Source organism: Castor canadensis, chromosome 16 (genome assembly GCF_047511655.1).
Source record: "Castor canadensis chromosome 16, mCasCan1.hap1v2, whole genome shotgun sequence".
NCBI lineage: Eukaryota > Metazoa > Chordata > Mammalia > Rodentia > Castoridae > Castor > Castor canadensis.
The window spans coordinates 31,263,631-31,282,337 of NC_133401.1; the positions used below are offsets into that span (position 1 = coordinate 31,263,631).

General features: G+C 37.1%; 1 protein-coding gene and 1 pseudogene across 1 annotated transcript in view; one reads left to right on the forward strand and one right to left on the reverse strand.

Moving 5' to 3' along the window:
- LOC141410430 (uncharacterized) overlaps positions 1–18,707 on the forward strand; it is a 589,957-nt gene that overhangs the window by 86,263 nt on the left and 484,987 nt on the right. The gene's annotated exons all lie outside the window — the stretch shown is intronic.
- On the reverse strand, positions 2,978–3,764 carry LOC109674168 (vomeronasal type-1 receptor 4-like; annotated as a pseudogene).

An 18,707-nucleotide genomic window follows, 5' to 3' on the forward strand; every position in this document is an offset into this window, starting at 1 on the left:
GGTGAGTTGTTTATTTCCACAGGTCTCAGCACATCTTCTAAATATGTGGTAGTATAAACACTATGTTGTAAATACACTTCAAATCATTCTTAGCACATTATTGCATAAACTTTGACAGAGTGTAGAGCTTAACTGTTGCATTTCCATATCTATTTTAGGTAATTCACATTCGAGTCACTGGTGGATCTACCTAAGAAGGCTCTCTTAGGTAAAACATCTTTGAGAGGCAATCTTATCATCTTAATTCCATCTGTATATGTTCTGCTAAAGAATTCACTCTTGATTGCATTTGATAGCCTTTTCAATGCAAATATAGAGAAATGTTCATTGATAAGTATTTTATTTTCTCTGTGTCCTGTAAATAAATAACTCTGTAATTCACTTAGGAGAACTCTCAGGCCAGGAATGTCACTCAGTGGCAGAGCACATACCTGGCATTTAGGGTGCCCTGGGTTCTGTTCATGGTATAAAAAAAAGAAAAGTAAAGAAGTCTCACTGTCTTTAGGTAAAATTGTGAGAACCTTAAAAATTCATTCTTGAATCAGCTAATCATTTTCCTTCTTCTTTTTCTTTCTTTCTAATCCTGAGTTTTCTCCAGAGTACGTGGCTAAGTATCCTCCTGAGGTGGCTGAGCAGCCACTGTATTTGCAACTTCCACTTTAACACATTTCTGGAAAATGAACTTTCAATCTTGTGTTCAAATACTTGGCATTGTCAAGGACTTATCAAATCCTGGATTAGAAAAACATCCATTCCTCTCCCACACACATACTTCTGGGATCCCTATCAATCACCTATCTGTCATACCATTTCGTATTGAGCAAAGACATGCAAAATTATGTTTGGAAAAACCCTATAGGCAGATGTGGTTCCTGTACAGTCTCAGGTCTGAGCTGGTTAGCCATCCATTCTAGTGTGGGAAGATTTCCTGAAGCCCACCATTCCAGTGAGCCTGGTGGAAGTTAATGTCTTGACTAGACATTGAGGATTTAGCAACTAGAAGAGACATCACAGCTTTTAGTTTAAATATCAGTATTTTTTACATATCAAAGAAATGAAATTCCAAAAGGTTACATTGTTTCTCCTAAAGATACACAGAAGTATTCACTTGTTTGGATCTGAGGCAACTTTCTTGAACAATGAAGCTTAGCTTGACTATAGATCATTGACTGAGAAGAGCAGCATTCCAGCTAATATGTTCTGATGTACAATAAGTTGAAGGCTCTGAAATGTTCCTATCATACTTGGGAGCTCAGATGTAGAAAGCTAAATAAGTTTTTAGGGGCTGAGATACATATGCCAAGGAGTGAAACTGAAAAACTGACAAGTTTTCAAGTTCTAGGGAATGAAATCCATTGCTTCCTGGGTCCTTAGCTCTTTGAAAGCCAGGCCTTACTCAAACAAGCATGTCTGTGCCCATTACCTTTGTTCAAGCCTCCATGGAGTTTTCAAAAGTCTTGACAGACCTCCAAGTGCAGGCCAACTGTCCCATTTGCCTGGAGTACTTGAAAAGCCAAGTGACCATCAACTCCTCTGGGTATAACTCCTGTTTATCCTGCATCAAATTGTCTTTGCATTTACCTTGCTCTTTTTGCCATTTCTGCTGTCCAAAGAGGAAATTCTCCAGCAAACTCCAGCTGGGAAATTTGACTGAAATTGCTAAGCCACTCCCCATCAGAAGAAGCAAGAGGAAAAGGCCAGAAGGGGAAGCTTATACTTAAGACACACAAGCAGGTTCTGACGTCTTTCTATCAGAGGGACCTAGAAGTTTTATGTCCATGAATCACTAACATCTTATATTTGTCCAAAAAAGAGGGCTGATGTCTGTCATAGGAAACACTTATAGCATTATACTGAACTATAAAGACAGTGGAATGAGTCAAAAAATTAATTGAAAAGGATTTGAAGGTTAATAATCTGTAAGGGTATAAAAACAAAACTGCTTTTGAAAAACATGCATGTTGATAATATAAGACCAAAGTTGGCATAATCTAGAACAAAGGAAAGACAAATGTTAATTTTCTAGGGCTCCACAGAGGATCAGCTCATAATATTTCTAAACAAAATTGTGCTTGAAGCTGTATTTCAGAACAAATATTAAAATTATAATTTTGAATAATGGATTTCACTTCCTGGTACACAGATGAGAAGAAACAGGAAAGGCTCAAGGTTGTGCATGCCTTCCACAGTTTTTAAATATTTGGTTCATGAGCACAGATATCCATAAATTCTATTTTTCCACACTCAGGTAATACCCACATCAAAATGACTTTTTCAACAGATTATATTGACTGACCAATTTTAATTTCAAAGCAGAATCACAACTTTCTACTGATGTTACCATTATCTATACAACATTATGACAATATTGCAGTTTATTTAAAGGCAGATATATTTTATGGTGATTTAAAATTTATAACTTTCCTACATTGGGTTCATGGATCAGCTGTTATTATTTGTAGAAATCATTGCATCTATTATTATTCAGTTTAGAGCCTTAGCAAGAACTGTTTTTCTTTCAGTGTCAGACCTTTCCTTCATTTCCTGAATGCTTACACAAATTTCCAGCACCATTCCTGCACATGTACCCATCTCTCCCTGGAATATTCTTTGCTATAGTCTACACTTAGAAAATCACCATGGACTATTTAGTTGAAAGATTAAAAATATGTAATTATGGAATGTTATCCTCAACATTCACATGAGGCCATATTCACTGGATGAATTTCCTAAACATCACAAAAAGGTCAATGAAATCTTCCAAATAATGTCATGATATGCACAATGTATATTAAAATCTGTCTATTGGATAATATTGTCTACATTCCATCCAAAATTTTGAAAGAAAAAAATGCTATCATAGGGTGGCCTAATGATGGTCTATAATACACAGGAGGGAGTCCTACAAAATTGTTTTCAAATTGCTTACAGTGGGGAAGTGTGTTTCTAGAAATGTAAATATGTTTATTACCTATAGCTATGGATTATTGAAGAATGCTGCATAGACTACCAAGGTGCAATAGAGTGAGTAGAAGATGACAAAGGTCCACACCAGCATCAGGATGGTTTGGGTGGCTCTGGCCTCTGGGGAGACCCTAGGGGAGGTGGTCACTGTGAATATGATGTATCTGCCTCTTGTGCCTGTAGAGGATGCTCACCATGAAGCCACTAGCCCAGGCCATGAGACCCAAACACAGAATATCGGTGAAACTGAGCAAGAACAAATATAGTGGAGTCACAATGGTGCCAGAAACAAACCCTGCACAGTACCCCTAATTCAATCTGTTGGTGACATTTTGCCTGTTACGATGGCCTGTCACTCTCATGGTAATCATGACGTTTAGAAGCAGATGCACAAGCCAGCTGAGTGAACAGGAGGGACCAATGGACTTGGTGGCTCTGTGTTTCAGCTTCATCCACCTGGTGCTTTGGGGGCTGATTGTGATTGCTTGGAAGCAACTCAGGAGGCAGGTGGTGTACAGGGAAATCCCCCTTTCTACTCTATAAAGGTAGAGAACAAGTTTACATCTAATCTCATCCAGGAAATTTTTCATACCAAACTCCATCATTGTCTGAGGAATTCCTCTTGAGATAATAGCCAAGGAACTAGCAAATGCCAAGTGCTCTATAATTGTGTCTTTGGGCATCAAACTCTTTCTAGTCAATATGGACAACAAATAATGAAGGAGAAGTAACTAACTGCCTAGGATTCCCACAGCTGTCTGGAAAAGGAACATCCCCATTGGCAAGTTCTCAGAATTCATACTCTTTCAAACTAAAAATAAATTTGTTCACATCAACATACCTAGGAGGGAATTTTTTAAATGTTCATTAATTTTCTGAGTAGCTTAAATTAAATAAGTTTCCCATCATCACTTCTATAAATGTTTCCTACTGATAAATATATTCTAAACTTTTACATCGATAGTTATTTTATGGTGATTTCAGTCCTACTTATTATATACACTTATTTGCATGCTTTAAGACTGAGACCTTTACTATTCTCAAGTGTTAGACTTTCTGTCCATGAATAAATATATTTCTCTTATATATGTACCATTCATTCTTGTGGCTTTTTAATGCTGTTCATTTTAAAACACAAGGTTATTCTTGTCATCTAATTTCCTTAAGAGAAAAGATGCATATGTCCCACCTATAATATGAACAGATTGATTAAAGCATTTGTTTAGAGTTACCACTATAAAGATAATTTGATAGTTTGCATTGTTGCACATCAAAGTATTGAAGGAGGTCTTTCATCATCATTGAGGAAACAAAAGACTGTGACAATCACCAAAACCACAATTTTTGTATTGTTGTCATTTCATCAATATGACAGGAAATTAAAACTAAAGCAAAATATTTGGAAATACAAAATTACCATTATTTTAAAATCTGATTTTATAATTGTCTCTAAAGTGAATCACAATTAGAATTATGGCTAAAATCAATATTCCTTCTGCATATGAACAATAGGTATAAAAATAAGCAGTATAATTCCAACATGTCAATTTAAACTTAGTTTTTAAGTTCCCAGGAACATTAATTAAACACATAAGGAACTCAACTACAAAGTACCTTTGTAGAAGGAAAAAGTTAAAGAAATGGAGATTATGTAAATGAAGAGACATACCATATTACTGGATGTGAAGCCTCATTGTTGAAAGTACTTGAATGTTTTCCTAATTATTCTCCACATTTATGAAATTTTAGTTAATTCTCCCCCAAATTTTAAAAACTTGATGGCTTCTGAAGTTTATACAAAGTAGAACTGGAACATCAGGAAGAACTGAAGAAGATATCTTAAAATTATATACCTGATAAGTATTGTTAATTGTAAGAATACAAAAGGACCTCCTAAAACACACACACACCTCAATAACCACATGAAAACATGGGCACAAGATGTGAATTCATTTCTTTCTAATAATAAAATAGCCAAAAACATATGAAAAGGCATTCAAACCACTCATAATTAGGGGAATGCAAGTCAAAATACAAGGAGATACTCATCCCACACATGAGGATAGATACTAGCCAGAACAGAAAATAAGAAGTGATGGAGAGGATATGGAGAAATTGGAACTCACTGGCTTCTTGGTGGGAATGTGAACTGGTGCAAGGTCCATGAAACATGTTATGGAAGTATCTCAACAATGTTAGAGTAGAATGATTATGTCATGGACTTCTCAGTATATAATTTAGCCCTAATGTCACAAAAGCTGATAGAGGTAGTGTTAAGAAGCAGAGTAGATTCACAGAGGAGAAAAAACCTTCACAGCAGTAGTTCTAGGAAGGCCCTGCTGATGTGCTCCATGTGCAGTGCTCCTCACTCATCCCCAGGCTATGTTGGGCTCTGAGTCTGGCCCTTCCTCCTCCATGTTCCTTCTTTTCAGGACAACCTGTGGGGTTCCATTGCTGGACAGAACAGGGTGCAGGGTTATTTCTGTGGGGGCCTGTTTGTGATAGGACCCTACTGCCTTCCTTCTAGAATTATAGGCTAACATCCTAAAGTCTCCTTAGATTCAGAGTACACCAGGAATAGTCATTAGTTATCTGCTATCTCCAGTTGTATTTCAGTTGGTGGTTATTTTCAGAGTTCTTACTGTGTGATGCTAAGAAAAACAGTATCTTCAATATCCCTCACATTAATAGAGGATATTCATTGCCCCTAAAAGCTTTCTGCAAAACTAACTGAAGGAAATCTTCATCACAACATTCTTTTTTATACCAATTCTCATTCGGTCTTCAAAAGTAAAGAATGTTCAAATACTCCTTCTATATGCTCCATGTTCCTAAACATGAACATTTTTCATTTAATTGTTTAAAAGTTTGAGACAAAGTATGAGAATCTCTTCCTTTGATAGAAAATTTATTTAACTTCATTAATTAAAAATATTTTGATTCCAGCAATGGGGGAGGTGGATAAAGAAGGATGATGGAGGGGGTAAATTCAACTCTAATATATTATAAGAACTTTTGTAAATGTCAAAATGTACCCCAAAATTGATCATATCTTAGGGGACAAAGCAAGCCTCAGCAAATATAAGAAAATAGAAAGTATACCCTGCATTCTATCTGATCACAATGTATTAAAATGAGAACTCAACAACAAAAACAACAGCTAAAAATACACACACAATTGGAAGCTGAATTAACACATTGCTCAATGATCAGTGGGTCATAGATGAAATAAAAGAGAACACTAAAACGTTCGTGGAAGGTAATGAAAATGACAACACGACCTACCAGAACCCATGGGACACAGCAAAGGCAGTCCTAAGAGGAAAGTTTGTAGCCATGAGTGCATACATTAACAGGACAGAAAGATCTCAAATCAATGGCCTAATGCTACATCTCAAAACAAGAACAAGCAGAACCCAAATCAATCAGAAGGAGAGAAATAATACAAATAAGGGCCAAAAATAATGAAATAGAGATTTAAAAAATATGAAGAATCAACAAAACAAAAAGCTGGTTCTTTGAAAAAATAAACAAGATTGACAAACCCCTGGCAAATCTGACTAACATGAGGAGAGAAAAAAACCCATACAAGTAAAATTAGAAACAAAAAGGGGTGATAACAACAAACACCAAGGAAATCCAGGGAATCATCAGAAACTACTTTGAGAACCTATATTACAATAAATTTGAAAATTTTGAAGAAATGAACAAATTTCTAGATACTTATGACCATCCAAAACTGAACCAAGAGGATATTAACCACCTAAACAGATACATAACATGAAGTGAAATTGAAGCAGCAAAAAAGAGTCTCCCAAAAAAGAAAAGTTCAGAACCTGATGGATTCTCTGCTGAATTCTATCAGACCTTTAAAGAAGAATTAATACCAACTCTCCTTAAACTTTTCCATGACACAGAATGGGAAGGAACACTACCTAATTCATTCTATGAAGCCAGTATTACACTTATCCCAAAACTGGACAAAGACACATCCAAAAAGGAGAATTACAGGCCAATCTCCTTAATGAAAACCATTGCAAAAATACTCAGTAAAATAATGGCAAACTGAGTCCAACAATATATCATAAAGATCATTCACCATGACCAAGTCAGCTTCATCCCAGGGATGCAGGGGTAGTTCAACATATGCAAATCAATAAGTGTAATACAGCACATTAACAGAAGTAAAGACAAAAACCACTTGATCATCTCAATAGATGCAGAAAAAGCCTTTGATAAGATTCAACACCAATTCATGATAAAATCTTTAAGAAAACTAGCAATAGAAGTAGTGTACCTCAACCTTATAAAGGCTATATATGACAAACCTATAGCCAACATCATATTGAATGGAGAAAAACTGAAACCATTTCCCCTAAAATCAGGAACAAGATAAGGGTGTCCACTCTTCCCACTCCTATTCAACACAGTCCTGAAATTCCTAGCCAGAGAAATAAGGCAAAAAGAAGTAATAAAATGTGTACAAATAGGTAAAGAAACTGTCAAAGTACCCCTATTTGCAGACAACATGATCCTATACCTCAAAGACCAAAAAAACTATCCAAAAACTCCTAGACACCATAAACACCATCAGCAATGTAGCAGGATATCCAAAATCAACTTACAAAAATCAGTAGCCTTTCTATACACCAGCAATGAACAAACTGAGAAAGAATATATGAAAAAAATTCCATTTACAATAGCCTCAAGAAAAAAATCAAATATCTAGGAGTACACTTAACAAAGGATGTGAATGACCTCTACAAGAAGAACTATAAACCCCTGAAGAAAGAGACTGAGGAAGACTATAGAATGTGGAACAATCTCCTGTGCTCATGGATTGGTAGAATCAACATAGTAAAAATGACTGTATTACCAAAAGCAATCTACATGTTCAACACAATTCCCATTAAAATCCCAATGACATTCATCACAGAGTTTGAAATATCTACCCTAAAGTTCATTTGGAAACACAAGAGACCGCAAATAGCCAAGGCAAAAGAAGCAATGCTGGAGGTTCACAATGTCTGACTTTAAACTATATTACAGAGCCATAGCAATAAAAGCAGCATGGTACTGGCACAAAAACAGATATGAAGACCAGTGGAACAGAATAGAGGACCCAGATATGAATCCACACAGCTATGCCCACCTTATTTTTGACAAAGTCGCCAAAAACATATGATGGAGAATAGACAGCCTCTTCAACAAATGTTGCTGGGAAAGTGGTTATCTGCCTGCAGAAAACTGAAACTAGATCCATGTCTATCACCCTGTACTAGTTTCAACTCAAAGTGGATTAAGGACCTTAATATCAGACCTGAAACAGAAGTTAATACAGGATAGAGCAGGGAATACTCTGGAAGCAGTAAGTATAGGCAAAGACTTCCTCAGTAGAACTCCAGCAGCACAGCAACTAAGAAAAGGATGGACAGATGGGACTACATGAAATTAAAAAGCTTTTGCACAACAAAGGAAATTGTCTCTAAACTGAGAGACCATCCACAGAGTGGGAGAAAATATTTGCTGGCAAATAATTTCCCCCAAAATAAATAAAGAAGTGGGCAAGTGAACTAAACAGAACTTTTCCAATGGAAAAAGTCCAAATGGCCAAAAAAACACATGAAAAAATGCTCATCACCCCTGGCCATAAAGGAACTGCAAATCGAATCCACACTAAGATTCCACCTCACTCCTATTAGAATACCATCAAGAACACCAATAACAACAAATGTTGGCGAGGATGCAGGGAAAAAGGAACCCTCATACACTGCTGGTGGGAATGTAAGCTAGTACAACCACTTTGGAAAACAATATGTATGTTTCTTAAAAAACTAAACATAGATCTGCCATATGATCCAGCAATACCACTCCTAGGGATACATATGAAGGAATGTGACTCAGGTTACCACAAAGGCACCTGCATACCCATGCCTATTGCAGCACTATCTACAATAGCCAAGCCATGCAAACAGCCAAGATGCCCCACTACTGATGAATGGATTAAGAAAATGTGGCATTTATACATAGTGGAATTTTACTCCTCCACAAAGAAGAATGAAATCTTGTCATTTGCAAGTAAATGGATGAAACTGGAGAACATCATCTTAAGCTAAGTTAGCCAGGCTCAGAAGACAAAAAATCATATGTTCTCTCTCATATGTGGATTATAGACCTAAAACAAATGCAGTAATGTTATTGAATATGGGTCACACACTAAGTGGATTATGCATACAGGAGGAATAGAGAAAGGGAAGGAAACCTAAAACTTGAACATGTTTGATGTGCCCACTATAGAGGACCTAATAAAGTAATCTTAAACTGGCAGAGGCCACTGTGGGAAGGTGTCCAGGAAGTAGTGAAGAGCTCTAGTAGAGATGAACCAATATGGCTTGTAATACACATGTGCATGGAAGCAATGCTAGGAATCTCTCTGTATAGCTATCTTCATCTCAAGCTAGAAAAATGCTGTCTTTCTTATTATCTCTTGTTTTCTCTTCAACAAAATTGGAGAAGAGGGCAGAACAGGTTCTGCCTGGAAGTGAGGGGACAGGGGGCAGAGATATCCCAAACATGTATACACAAGTAAATAAATGTATAAACAATTTAAAAATGTACCCCAGTACAAAATATATAAAAATAAATTTAAAGTAGTATGAAATATGTACTTATGCACATTTGATTTTAAGACATGGAAATTTTAATCAAGAGAATGGGGGAAGAAAAAAAATAAGAACTAAAAGGAACAGAACTCAGTCTTAAGAAGGGGTAATAAAAAGAACTGTGTTTGCACAGGGTTAAGAGGGATGGAGAAAGTCCATTTTGCACATAGCAGGAAAAAGCCCCATTTCATGTGGAACCTTTCAGGATCTCACTTCCAAAACCAGCAATAAAGTCTCTTACTCCTACCCCATCTATTTATGAATTCGCTGATTAACTGTGCCTTTGTATGAGTGGAAATGAGTCTCACCTGTATGCTCTGTGAAACCAGGATGGTGAGTGCTGTGCTGAGAGGTTGAGTCTTCTGTGATCAGGATGAGACACTGAACCTTCACTTATAGCTTTATTATTCCCTCACCTCCTTTCCCACCAGACCAGTGATTTTCAACTCAACTCTGGATGCATGATAGCATCTACATGGGGATTGAGTGCAACTTTTAAACACCTTTGTCTCTGTCTCTTCTCAGTGAGAACAAGTACATGAGCAAATACAAAGAAGCAATCAAGAGTTACTGGAGGAAAACTTTTCTGTGAGCCCTTAGAGTGCACAGGGTATCATAGGGAGGGGCACAGAAGGCACAGAAGTCCATGGCTAAGAAAGCAAAAGCCAGTTGCATGGAAATGTCTGGATTGAGGTCAACTGGTGGCCCTTTCCCCAACATTAATATCCTGGAAGATTTTTTTTCTTTTATTATTCACATGTGCATACAAGGCTTGGGTCATTTCTCCCCTCTGCCCCCACCCCCTCTCTTACCACCCACTCTGCCCCCTCCCTCTCCCCCCAGCCCATCAATACCCAGCAGAAACTATTTTGCCCTTATTTCTAATTTTGTTGTAGAGAGAGTATAAGCTATAATAGGAAGGAACAAGGGTTTTTGCTGGTTGAGATAAGGATAGCTATACAGGGAGTTCACTCACATTAATTTCCTGTGCGTGTATGTTACCTTCTAGGTTAATTCTTTTTGATCTCACCTTTTCTCTAGTTCCTGGTCCCCTTTTCCTATTGGCCTCAGTTGCTTTTAAGGTATCTGCTTTAGTTTCTCTGCATTAAGGGCAACAAATGCTAGCTAGTTTTTTAGGTGTCTTACCTATCCTTACACCTCCCTTGTGTGCTCTCGCTTTTATCATGTGCTCAAAGTCCAATCCCATTGTTGTGTTTGCCCTTGATCTAATGTCCACATATGAGGGAGAACATATGATTTTTGGTCTTTTGGGCCAGGCTAACCTCACTCAGAATGATGTTCTCCAATTCCATCCATTTACCAGCGAATGATAACATTTCATTCTTCTTCATGACTGCATAAAATTCCATTGTGTATAGATACCACATTTTCTTAATCCATTCGTTGGTGGTGGGGCATCTTGGCTGTTTCCATAACTTGGCTATTGTGAATAGTGCCACAATAAACATGGGTGTGCAGGTGCCTCTGGAGTAACCTGTGTCACAGTCTTTTGGGTATGTCCCAAGAGTGGTATTGCTGGATCAAATGGTAGATCAATGTCTAGCTTTTGTAGTAGCCTCCAAATTTTTTTTCAGAGTGGTTGTACTAGTTTACATCCCCACCAACAGTGTAAGAGGGTTCCCTTTTTCCCCGCATCCTCGCCAACACCTGTTGTTGGTGGTGTTGCTGATGATGGCTATTCTAACAGGGGTGAGGTGGAATCTTAGTGTGGTTTTAATTTGCATTTCCTTTATTGCTAGAGATGGTGAGCATTTTTCATGTGTTTTTTGGCCATTTGAATTTCTTCTTTTGAGAAAGTTCTGTTTAGTCCATTTGCCCATTTCTTTATTGGTTCATTAGTTTTGGGAGAATTTAGTTTTTTAAGTTCCCTATATATTCTGGTTATCAGTCCTTTGTCTGATGTATAGCTGGCAAATATTTTCTCCCACTCTGTGGGTGTTCTCTTCAGTTTAGAGACCATTTCTTTTGATGAACAGAAGCTTTTTAGTTTTATGAGGTCCCATTTATCTATGCTATCTCTTAGTTGCTGTGCTGCTGGGGTTTCGTTGAGAAAGTTCTTACCTATACCTACTAATTCCAGAGTATTTCCTACTCTTTCCTGTATCAACTTTAGAGTTTGTGGTCTGATATTAAGATCCTTGATCCATTTTGAGTTAATCTTGGTATAGGGTGATATACATGGATCTAGTTTCAGTTTTTTGCAGACTGCTAACCAGTTTTCCCAGCAGTTTTTGTTGAAGAGGCTGCTATTTCTCCATCATATATTTTTAGCTCCTTTGTCAAAGACAAGTTGGTTATAATTGTGTGCCTTCATATCTGGGTCCTCTATTCTGTTCCACTGGTCTTCATGTCTGTTTTTGTGCCAGTACCATGCTGTTTTTATTGCTACTGCTTTGTAATATAGTTTGAAGTCAGGTATTGTGATACCTCCAGCATTGTTCTTTTGACTGAGTATTGCCTCAGCTATTCATGGCTTCCTGTGTTTTCATATAAATTTAACAGTAGATTTTTCAATCTCTGTAATGAATGTCATTGGAATTTTGATGGGAATTGCATTAAACATGTAGATTACTTTTGGGAGTATCGACATTTTTACTATGTTGATTCTACCAATCCATGAGCATGGGAGATCTCTCCACTTTCTATAGTCTTCCTCAATCTCTTTCTTCAGAAGTGTATAGTTTTCCTTGTAGAGGTCTTTCACATCTTTTGTTAGGTTTACACCTAGGTATTTGATTTTTTTTGAGGCTATTGTAAATGGAATTGTTTTTCATACATTCTTTTTCCGTTTGCTCATTGTTAGTGTATAGAAATGCTAATGATTTTTCTATGTTGATTTTATATCCTGCTACCTTGCTATAGCTATTGATGATGTCTAGAAGCTTCTGAGTAGAATTTTTTGGGTCTTTAAGGTATAGGATTATGTCATCTGCAAATAGGGATATTTTGACAGCTTCTTTACCTATTTGTATTCCTTTTATTCCTTCTTCTTGCCTAATTGCTCTGGCTAGGAATTCCAGTACTATGTTGAATAGGAGTGGAGATAGTGGGCATCCTTGTCTAGTTCCTGATTTTAGAGGGAATGGTTTAAGTTTTTCTCCGTTAAGTATAATGCATTGGCTGGCACCAGTGGCTCATGCCTGTAATCCTTGCTACTCAAGAGGTAGAGATCGGGAGGATTGAAGTTCAAAGTCAGCCTGGGAAAATAGTTCATGAGACTCTCTTGAAAAAAACCTCCGCAAAAAAGGGTGGTGAAGTGGCTTGAAGTGTAGGCCCTAAGTTCAAGCAGCAGTATCTCAAAAAAAAAAAAGTGATGCATTGATACCACTTAAAACTATTGCTAAGTGTAAAACATGAATCTCTCCTAAATCCTTATGTGCCAACTTGGTCCCCAGGGTCCCTTGTAGGAGGGGAACCTCCTTAGATACCTGTGGTATGCCATTGCAGGGAATTGTAGAATTCTAGACTCTCCCTTTTCTCTTTTTCAGAATGAGGGACCATAATAGACAAAAAGGTATAATGAATGAAGTACACATGCCAATCCTCAGTACAGAGGAAAAGGTGAGATAGATATTTTCTTGAGTAAATACAATATGGAAACAAAAAATTTACATACTGGTGGGTTGGCACATGACTGTATCCCAGCTACTCAGGAAGCTGAGGTGGGGGGTAATAAATTCAAGGCCTGTTTGGGCTAAATAGCAAGCCCCAGATCAGCCTGTGTACAGAGACCATGTTTCCTTAGGAAAATAAAATAGGATTGCGATATAGCCAGTGACAGAGTGTTTGCCTAGCATGCCCTTGTCCCCTGGGGTTCAATCTCTGCTACTGCAACAACAAACAAGCAAAAACAAAACAAGACAAACCCCCCAACCTAAAACAAAATGGTCCCATCAATTTTTTGGTTTTGTTTTTGTTTTTTTTGTAGTACTGGGGTTTGAACTCAGGGCCTCAAACTTGTTAGGCAGGCACTCTGCCGCTTGAGCCACTCCCCCAGCCCGGTCCCATCAATTTTTAAATCCACTACTTTAATGAGCCTTCTGAGATGAATGGTACAGAATATTGCATTAGGATCTGGAGAGCTGGATTCTCCTTGTGAGGAATATGGAGCTAAAATATAACACAAAGATGAGACAAGACATCACAGAAGTTCAGAGTTCAAGAGTACCAAACACAGAGCAGAATGACAGATCATAAGTGGACCTGGGGAAAAGGAGCTTATAAATTTGCAAATAGGTGATATCTAGTGAGTCAAGTTCTTGGTATTCACATGAAGAAAGCCAATGGGTGGGAGCTTGAGATGGGGTCATGGAGTCACTGCCTGTATCTGCATAGGGGAGAACTTAGACTGTCTGACTGTGAGCGCCAATCCTCTATGGACTGGCACATGGTGTTTCCTCTGATACATGAATATTTTCTCCATTTTACACATTAATTTAATTCATATAAATCCTTTCTATATTACACATGCACTTTGTCCCCTTTTCCACATGACTTATCCTCTCCAACTGCCTGCCAGGTGCCATGAACCACCTCAGGTTCTCCTACAAATACTGCCTGTACCACAACTAACACTTTTGGTTTTCTATGTCTCCCCAATTCAAAGATGCAATCTGCCAGATAGTGGGATGTCTGCTTAAGCGATGTTTCCAGAGAGCCCAATGTCCACTGTGTTTCTCTCTTCCTTGAGACCCAAGGAAAGTATAGTGACTGCTAAAAGAACCAAGAAACAATTTAATGTCAAAAATTTATTTGAAAGTCAATGTTCTTTTATTATAGGACCTGTCAGATTTTTTAAATCACTTACTGCTTAAAAATAACATTTGAATACTACAAACTACTTACTTATCAATACATGCTATTTATTCTACCTGGAGCCTATGTTTTAATTTGCTAATACAGCTTTTAACTTACAAACATGAACCTTTCTTTCTCACTGAATTACTCTGGAGAAAGACAAAATGTGTTAAACACAGCATTTGTTATATCATAGTGAGAATTATATAAGTGGTAGAACATTTGTCTTGCATTCAACAGGTCCTGGGTAAGTTCTCCAGCACTATAAAAAATTCTGTAATTATATATTTTCTAAACAGTATGTAGTAAATTGTGCTTATGGCTTGGTGGTATTATACTTCTTTAGAAATCAATATGACAATACCCCTTAAATAAACTGCTATTGGTCAAAGTTGTATGTCCCCTGATGTCATATGTGTTAAAGGTTTAGTACCCAGGGAGGTATGGAACCTAAGGAGGTGTGGCCTAGTGGGAGGTCTTTAGGTCATTGGAGGTGTGTGTTAAAGTTTTTTCCTCATGACTTTCTATGAAAGGAGGAAAGAGTAACTAATAACTATACATCTTCTATAGTGGTGGGAATTTGACTAATATGTATGTGTACTTTCTTATCCCTTGAGGTTTGCTTTGTGTGTTCATATAAGCTGCATAAAAAATAGATGTGAACATACCACATAGAATTCTGTACTTGGGGAAATATTATTTACAAAATAGAAACATTTCCATGAATAATGTATTGAACCACACCACACAATGCACAGATACCTGTTGTGAGACTCAGGTGCTTCTCACCTTAAGGTCAACCTTGACAGTTAAGGGACTGTCTTCACCTCTGGGACTGTTCACTCACCTTTGACAGCACAAAGATTCCCAGACCAGCACTCAAAGCCTCTGGACCCGCCCCAGTACCAGGCAGAGACCTGCACTCAGATCAGAAGAACTCATGTTTCAGCTTCCATTACTACCAGCTGGTGCACGGCTTGGGTACATGTCTGAAATAGTGCATGACCTTAAGGCTGTGTGACTAAGGTGGAACCTAGCTTAGGATCCAAGGAACTGCCTTCTTCACCAACACTACCCCAACCTCAGGCAGAGTAGCTTGAAACAAGATTCCATTCCCCTGGACTTGAATGCACCTAGTGTTAAAACAGCAGTGACAACAGGATCAGATACCATAAGGCACAGACAAAGCATGACTTAGGGAATCTTATTTTATGTGCACTCAGTTCTGAACTGAGAAATTTGAAGGTTAATGAAAATGCTTATATTCAATTAAAAATTGAAATGCTTTTTAAAAATACATTTGTTGATTATTAAGAAAAAGTGTTTGAGGGGGATAAGAAAAAGTAATGGGGGGTGAGTGAATTTGATCAAAGTATATGCATGTATGGAAATATCACAATATAATACTTTGTGCAATTAAAAAAGTGTTTCTTCTCACATAGAAGGAAAAGTAAATATGAATCTTCTAATGCTTCTCATGGAATCAGTTCTGAATAATTCTTAACATAGTCCTGCTCAAAGCCATTTTTCTGGATACTTTTTCTTATTTTGTTGGCATCTATTAAATTGTATGTATTAAGAGGTTTAGTGACAACATTCCCATATGTGATATAATGTATATGATCATATTTATCCCTTCTATTGATCTTTCTTATCCCTCATTCCCTATTTCCTTCCCCCTTCCACCTCCCTGGAAGTTTCCATTTTAGTTTCATGACCTTTGTTGTTTTCTCCCCCTAGCTTCCAGAAATGAGAGAAAACATGATACTTGTCTTTGTGGGACTGACTTTTTCACTTAACACGGTTATTTTCAGTTCCACCATTTTCCAGCAAACACCATAATTTCCTTTTTCTCTAAGGGTGTGTAAAAGTTCATTGTGTATATACATTATGTTTTCTTTCTTGCTATTCTGTTGATGGAGACCTAGGCAGATTCCATAATTTTCCTATTGTGAATAGTGTCAAGAAAAACATGGGTATTCACACATCTACACTGCATGTTGACTTTGATTCTTTGGGTATGTACCCAAAGTAGTATGATGGGATCATATAGTTCTATTTTTAATATTTTTAAATTTTTTAAAATTAGAATATATTCCTGATACAGGGGATTCACTGTGACAATTCTGATTAGGCTTATATTGGACAATGTTTACATAACCCCCATCGTATCTACCCTCATCCCCCTCCCTGCCCCACTTAAAACAATTGCAAGAGGTTTCTTTATTCTATTTCATTTAGATATATGAAGTCCATCAACCATACACCCTCATCTTAATCTCCTTCATTCATACCCCTAGTGCTCCCACACCCATACTGTACCTATTTTACAGCCCTGTATTTCATTAATATTTAAGTTGATGTTCAAAGGGTTTTCTCTATGTATCCCTGCTGTGAGTATACTTTATTTTGGTCCATCTGAGTCCTTCCATTCTCTCACTTACCCCTTTACCTCCCACCCTCCCCTTTTCAATACACATCCTTCACATCTTCATTCTCTTTTCCTTTCCCTCTTTATCCAAGTTCCATAGAGTACTTCCACTTCTATTTTTAAGGTTTTGAGGAACCTAACTTCCATAGTGACTGCACTAATTTAAACTCCTATCAGAAGTGAATAAGGGTTCCTTTCCCTCACATCTTCAGCAAGATTTTTTGTTAGTTCTTCTTGACTGGGTAGAGGAGGAATCAATGACATTTTGATTTGCATTTTCCTGATAGCTAAGAATGTTGAAAAGTGTTGTGCATTCATTGCCCATTTGTACTTTTTTTAAAAGTCCATTCAATTGACTTGCCCATTTACTGATTGGATTACTTGGAGTGTTGAGTGGCAGGCTTAATCATTTTAGTCTTTCAAATACTCTGGATATTAAACCCCTGTCAGATGCATATCTGACCAATATTCTCCAAGTGCTGTTTGTCTCTGTTCACTGTGATAATTGTTTCTTTTTTTCTGTGCAAAAGCTTTTAAATTTGGTACCTTCCCATTTGCTAATTCTTGTTTTTACTGTAATATGCAGCCCTATTCACAATAGCTTCACATGTGACAATCTATTGAATCATTTGTTTCTGACTAATTTTTATATGAAGTCTGCTTGGTTAGATGTGGGTATAGATACTTCTGCTGCTTTGGGGCTGCATTTACCTGGAATATCTTTTTCCATTTTTTCACTTTGAGCCTGTGTTTGAATTTGCCAGGGGGTGCATTTCTTGTAGCAACAAACACTTGGTCTTCTTTTATAATCCCATCCACCATTCTGTCTTTTAATTGGAGAATTCACACCATTAACATTCAGAATTATTATTAGAATGTATGTAGGAATAGCTGTCATTTTGTTGTTTTGTAATATTTGGTTGTTTCCAAATTGCATTTGATTACCTGCCTTCTAGTGAGATTTGTTTCTCATAGTTGTGTTTATCTTCCTCATGTGTATAGTAATCCTCTAAGTATCTTCTGCAGTACTGGTTTGGTGGTCATAAATCCTTTAGCTTTTTTGTTTATAATGGAAGGTTTTTATTTTTCCTGCAATGTTGAAAGACAACTTTCTGGATTCAGTAGTCCAAGTTGTCAGTTATTTTCCCTCAAGAATTGAGGTACCTCATTCCATGCCATCCTGGCTTCTAGAGTTTCTATTGAGAAATCTGCTGTCATTCTCCTAGCTTTTCCTTTATATGTGACTTTCTGCTTCTCTATTGCAGCTTTTAGTATTCTTTCCATGTTCTGTATACCTAATGTTTTAACTATAATATGAAACAGAGATGTTCTTTTCTGGTCTTGTCTATTTGGTACCCTTAAAGCCTTCTATACCTGGATGACCATCTGTTTCCCAAGATTTGGAAAAAGTTTTATTATTTTCTTGAATATGTTTCCTGTTTTTCATATGTATCTCTTTTCCATCTTCTATGCCTATGATTCTTGGGTTTGGTCTTTTGATGGTGTCCCAGAAGACTATATATTGTTCATGTATTCTTACCTATTATTGTTTGAGGGTTCTCATTCATCAAACTTGTTACAGACCCTGATACTCTGTCTTCTACTTGATCCAGTCTATGGCCAAAGCTTTCTACTGAGTTTTCCATTTGACTTACTGAGTTTTTCACTTCCAGAAATTCAAGCTGATTTTAATCAGCATTCCTATATCTTTACTGAATTCCTCTTTTGATCCCTTACTTCATTCAGCTGTTCATTTGTCATATCTTTGAATCCATTAAAGTGTTTACTGGTGCTCTCTTTAATCTTGTTGATCATTGTCATAATCATTCTTT